The 6,532-nt window shown below is 35.2% G+C and overlaps 1 long non-coding RNA gene across 2 annotated transcripts; it reads right to left on the minus strand.

The window, feature by feature from the left end:
- Window positions 1-1,368: 1,368 nt before the first annotated feature.
- LOC136841411 (uncharacterized) lies at window positions 1,369-3,029 on the minus strand. Of its 2 annotated transcripts, none has more exons than XR_010853940.1 (3): window positions 2,900-3,029; window positions 2,410-2,498; window positions 1,369-1,715 (listed from the first exon to the last, which is right to left on the minus strand). It is a non-coding gene; the product is annotated as an uncharacterized lncRNA (long non-coding RNA). The 2 variants fall into 2 exon arrangements; XR_010853938.1 differs by having other exon boundaries at window positions 2,860-3,023.
- Window positions 3,030-6,532: the final 3,503 nt, after the last annotated feature.

The raw sequence follows: 6,532 nt of genomic DNA on the forward strand, positions 1-6,532 counted from the left end.
GAGAGAGAGAGAGAGAGAGAGAGAGAGAGAGAGAGAGAGAGAGAGAGAGAGAGAGAATCTAGACGAACTGACAGCATATACCCGTCATGAAAAGTCAGAGAGAGAGAGAGAGAGAGAGAGAGAGAGAGAGAGAGAGAGAGAGAGAGAGAAAGTTTCTAGAATCTAGACGAACCGACAGCATATACCAGTCATGAAAATTGACACATTTCTCCTCACTCACTTTTATTCCCTTATAAAAGGGAAATTTGATATAAAAAGCTCAAATAGACTGGGTGCAACTGACGGCCTGAGGTATGCCGCAAACATGCTTCAGTAATGCCTATAGTGCACTGCGTATGGCTGCGTCCACACGATCGAGCTGTGTGACGTCAGCAGCGGGCAGACTGCTGACTTCGCCCTCACTTTCTCCGCTTCTGACGTCACATCGGACAAGTTCGTCGAACAAAGGTCGATCGTGTGGACGCAGCCTAAATCACAACACCAGAGTGAATCAGTACTGCATATCTTTGACCCATTAAGACTAAATACTTTTTCCATCTAATGTTACTTCATGCCTTTGTGTAGAATCTAACCAACTTCTTTTTCCTTAACTTACTTTTGAATACTTCTAAATATATTTGGCATTCTATCAGGCGAACTTTGTATCGTTACTAAACTCCTAAACCAACTCACCTAAGGGTACATTCCCCCCCAAAAAAAAGTTTTACTTCGAAATTTGGGTAATTCTATTTTACCAAAACATTTTTGTCAAATATTCCTATTCATAAATTCTAAATTCTCAATACAAAAGACTCACTTCTTAATATACACTTTAGTGCCTTGTGCTCATTGATCAATTATACTCATTGAGCCACTTAAATATACACCTTAGCGGAGTTTGTTAATCCACTTAAAACACACGTGCCTTGTGCTCATTGATCCTCATTCATCAATTATACTCATCGAGCCACTTACATATACACCTTAGTGGAGTTTGTTAATCCACTTAAACATACACGTGTCTATATTAACCGACCAATTATGTTCATTAGCCAATATTTGAATAATGAATCCATGGTCGAGACTTCCTATGAACGATCCCATGTCTCTGGAAAGCTTGTCCGATATAATCACCACCAAAGGGTGAGTTTACCAACTTAACCGGTTGAGTAGGCTAACAGCCTCTCATTTCAGTTTGTCATGGGTCTTGCTGTCTGATATCTACATTTCATTCTTCTCTTATTTCTTCGGAACTTCTCCAAAATCTCCAATTTCTGTGCTGGTATGCGGTCTTTTACCAGCTACAGTTTCTACTAGAGTTAATTACTAGCCAACTTTCTACAAGGCCAGTTGAGACTGAAGTTTGGTATATCAACATTAACATTAACATTTTCAGGACTTAACAGTAAGGTTTTATTTATTACGGTATTACATTTATACTTTAAGACACTCAAAAGTACCATTAAAAATATTTTAATAAGTTTACATTAAACCTTCCATGCCTTAAGGACCCGTTTCAAAGCATGCAACTTACGAGTAATCAGATGGACCTGTATGGAATGCAAGCCAGTCGAACGCAATTATGCATCATTTACGGCCGTTCCAGATCTATTCCAGATTATTCCAGATCTGTTCCAGTTCGTGCAACACATCCAGTTTTATATTTTACTAAGAAACGAGTCTCCATCCAGGTGAGGACTACTGAAACTACTTGCAGTTATCCAGAGTAGCAAAACCTGCCGAGAAAAAGAAATTATTAGGTCTTTACTGGTAATAGGGCTAATGTAACTTTTCAACACGTTATCTTGAAAATATTTAGGCAGAATTTACTCAGCGCATTAATTTTATAAGGCAAGTTTTTAAATTTTATTCGGCAAATTTTAAAATTTTCTACGGCAAATTTTTAAATTTTATACGGTAAATTTTAAAATTCTATATGGTAAAATTTAAATATAGAAAATGAACTCTTAAAATGTCACAAACTAAGAATTTCACATTTTATTCTCAAAAATATTTTATTCACATAATTGAGAAAAACATTTCACTACGTACCAGTGAAAACCTCAGGATTTTTTTCATTACTTTTAGATCTTTCAAATATAAGGAAAATATTTTAAAACTTGAAAATTTTAAAGCAACAGTATCACTTACGACATTTTCAGAAACAGCAAAGGATTTTCCACAAAAATTTCAAAGATAAACGTGATTAAAAATTACATAACTCAAATATTTGGTCAAAAAACAGTTCGAGGTTTTTGGAGAAAAAATTGCAGGAAAAAAAAAAAGAGCAAGCCCCCCTTCGACGTACGGTAGACAAAGTCTACCGTACGCCGAAGAAGCTCCTCCCCACTTCAGGGGCGCCGCCCCTGAAGGGGGAGGATTAGCTTGCAAAGTAGAAAGGGTAGGTATACTAAAAGGAATGTTACTCACCTCCTGTTTTTGAGGAAGAAAATATTTACCAAAGTCCTGAAAAGTCAGCACGTCCAAGATTCTTCGTATGTCCAACCCACGTCCAGAATCTGAAGATAAGTAATGGTGGGACTTGGTATATTGGGGACTTGGTATATTCAATGTTAAGGTGTAATTGCTTATAATAATTTTCAAAAGAAGGGTAAACTTAGCAAAACATGAGGTGTAAAGGCTCAATTCTCAAAAAAGCTAAGGAAAAAAAAAAACTCATGATACAACCTTTAGTGGCTTGCACCAGTTCTAAAAGGCACAAGTAAAAAATCTCAAAAAGGAAATGTGAAAATCAAAGCCTTAAGTAAAAATAGGTAACACCAACTCCCAAAACGATGAGGTTATAATGACCAAAATAAGCTAAAAAAAATCTAACAATTATAAAAGAAAAAATACTCTACGAAAATTAATGCCACTTACTGCCAACTAACCAAAGCTCAAAGACTCATCGCGTACCCACCTTCAACAAAAAACACCGATCTCTACGTAGAAAAACTAACACAATCCACGCTCTCCTTACGACGAAAGCGTCACACAACCACTCCAAAATGACACCTCGCAAATGAACGGGAAACCTGACTTGTTATTCCGACGGGAGTCTCGATTTGAAAAAGCCAAGGAATTTTGCGGGTGAAAGGACTCTACCCTGCAGGGGACCTTGAGTCACGCGTCGAGCGACCGGTAGATGGCAGTAGTGCCTAGAGGATTATCTCTATAATTCTATGGTTTTAATGTGAATGGTTTATTACAAAATGGAATGGGGTATAATAATGATTGATAGTTCAAATAGAAATAGTAATATTTGAGATACCAATACGGATTTCTATATTTCTATGATTTTAATGTGAATGGTTTATTACAAAATGAAATGGAGTATAATAATGATTGATAATTCAAATAGAAATAGTAATATTTGAGATACCAATACGGATTTCTATATTTCTATGATTTTAATGTGAATGGTTTATTACAAAATGGAATGGAGTATAATAATGATTGATAATTCAAATGGAAATAGTAATATTTAAAATACCAATTCGATAAAAAAAATAACTTCATAGTTAATAACTGGGAATGCATATATGATAATGTCAATAAAATAAATAAAAGCTAAATAGGGAATACAAAAGACAAATGGCTATAAAAAAAAACGTTAAAATCTGCTTTTACACTTTTTTTCATTTAGCATTTGTTTTGTACGGAAATATTTCGGTACAGAATTTTACACGAGAGAGAGAGAGAGAGAGAGAGAGAGAGAGAGAGAGAGAGAGAGAGAGAGAGAGAGAGAGAGAGAGATTATTATATTCCTGCCATAACTATCAAAACATTTGATCTACACCGAAGTGGCAAGAGATTTGAGAGAGAGAGAGAGAGAGAGAGAGAGAGAGAGAGAGAGAGAGAGAGAGAGAGAGAGAGAGAGAGATTAAGCTTTAAATTCGTACCTTTAATTGTCAACACGTTTGATCTACATCGAAGCCACAAGGATCTGCGTAGAGAGAGAGAGAGAGAGAGAGAGAGAGAGAGAGAGAGAGAGAGAGAGAGAGAGAGAGAGAGAGCCACTCTCCCTACACGGCTGTATGACACATGATTTAAAACCGGCCTCTCCATTTCTAGTTAATTGAGTTTTTTTCCGCGCAATTTTTAATGGCAAAATCATTTTCAGAATTCGCCAAAACTGCTTAATTTAATGATATTCATGGCTTCATGAAATTGGCAATTTGGGCCATACAAACACACACACGAACACACATACACATGCACGACATGCATGAGCACAGTTGAAAGAAATGAACAATATTTATATATATATATATATATATATATATATATATATATATATATATATATATATATATATATATATATATATATATATATATATTTATTCTCATTGGTAGGGCCATACGCACACACACACACACACACATGCAAGCACAGTTGAGTGAAATGAACCATATATATATATATATATATATATATATATATATATATATATATATATATATATATATATATATATATATATATATATAATATATATATACAGTATATATATATGTGTGTGTGTATTTTCTCATTTATTATTCGTTTTACGAGGCAGGAATAATATCTGTTATGAAGAAGGCTAGGTGGCTGCAAATTGGCATGTGGATCACCTACCCTCCAATCATCGAAAATACCAAATTGCAGCCCTCTAGCCTCCCCAGTAATTTTTATTTTATTTCAGGTTAAAGTTAGCCATAATCGCGCTTCTGGCCACGATACAGGATACCCCACCACGGGGCCATGGTTAAAAATTCATGGGCCGCGGCTCATACAGCATTATACCGAGACCACCGAAAGATAGATCTATTTTCGGTGGCCTTGATTACACGTGCTGTAGCGGCTGTACAGAAAACTCGACTGCGCCGAAGAGACTTCGGTGCATATTCTACTGTTTACGATTAAGCTGAAATATATATATATATACATATATATATATATATATATATATATATATATATATATATATATATATATATATATATATATACATATGCATATACCTGTATGTACGTATGTACGTACTCGTGCGTTCGTTTGTCTTCGCCAACCCCAGTCCCGAAGCATCTTGGACGAGAGCCGCGCATCGATGCAAATCGGAAATAAACCACAATTGAAACGCCCGGGGTGGAATTGCTACACGGGAAACGAACCCCCAACAGCAGTAGCGATCTGTGTGTGCAACAATGGCTGCCCAAAACGAATCTCGTCTCCTGAATTAGAATCTTAATGTCCTTCGGAGCTGAAGAATCATGATTCACTGGGACAGAGTAAGTTTACTGAATTGAACTGAATGCAGAATTTAGGCCAAGGGCCAAGCGCTGGGACCTATGAGTTCATTCAGCGCTGAAATGGAAATTTGAGAGTAAAAGGTCTGAAAGGTGTAACAGGAGGAAAATCATTTGCAGGTTGAGGAAAGTGAGATGGAAGGAAGAGAATATGAAAGGAGGTACAGTAAAGGGAACGAAAGGGGTTGCAGCCAGTGGCCCTGTGGAAGGCACGCTGCAAAGAACCTCAGTATATATATATATATACCGCGTATATATATATATATATATATATATATATATATATATATATATATATATATATATATATATATACACATATACGTACATACATGTGTATGAATTAATACGTACACACGCACTGAAAGGAATCTATGATGTCAAAATCCCTCTGAAAAGTCTCCATTTCACATCCAGGAAAGGACAACGCTCCCAGGAACTTCAAAAGGAGCGGCGCACCTCAGGACTAATTACTCATTTTGCAGTAATTGGGAACTTCTACAAAAAAAAAAAAAAAATACAAAAAGTTTTCCAGGATCTCTGCATTCTACAGTACAGCTCACTCCTGCACCGGACGGCTGACTATTCAGGGAACAGAGTGATAGTATTTGTGGCTAGATTATTTTAAATTGTCTCATTTAGTGTGTGTGTGTGTGTGTTTATATATATATCACACATTACCACAGGTGCAAAATTAGAGACGGGGTGTAGGTCCTGACCGGTTTCGACTTGATTTCCAAGCCATTGACGAAGGACTGATACGGAGTATAAGAAGTCACAAATATATATACTACTGTAGTATATATATTTGTGACTTCTTACACTTTGTATCAGTCCTTCAACTTTGAAATAAAGTCGAAACCTCAGACCCACACAAATCTCTTATTTTTCACCTGTGGTAAATTGTGATAAATGACTCACGTACAAAAGTGATAATAATCATATATATATATATATATATATATATATATATATATATATATATATATATATATATATATAATATATATATATATATATATATATATATATATATATATATATATATATATATATATATATATATTATATATATATATATGCTAAATTTGTGGGTAGGCAAATAATCAGGTATTATGGGCTGACAGTCAGTATAGAATTCTGCTGAATAAATTATTGAAGAGGTTTGTTTTAATAACATCATGCAAATATGTAGGTTTATATGCCTATTTTGACGTTAGATGTACTTGAGAATGACTGTATTACACATTTTGATATACTGG

Source organism: Macrobrachium rosenbergii, chromosome 9, assembly GCF_040412425.1.
Source record: "Macrobrachium rosenbergii isolate ZJJX-2024 chromosome 9, ASM4041242v1, whole genome shotgun sequence".
Taxonomy (NCBI): domain Eukaryota; kingdom Metazoa; phylum Arthropoda; class Malacostraca; order Decapoda; family Palaemonidae; genus Macrobrachium; species Macrobrachium rosenbergii.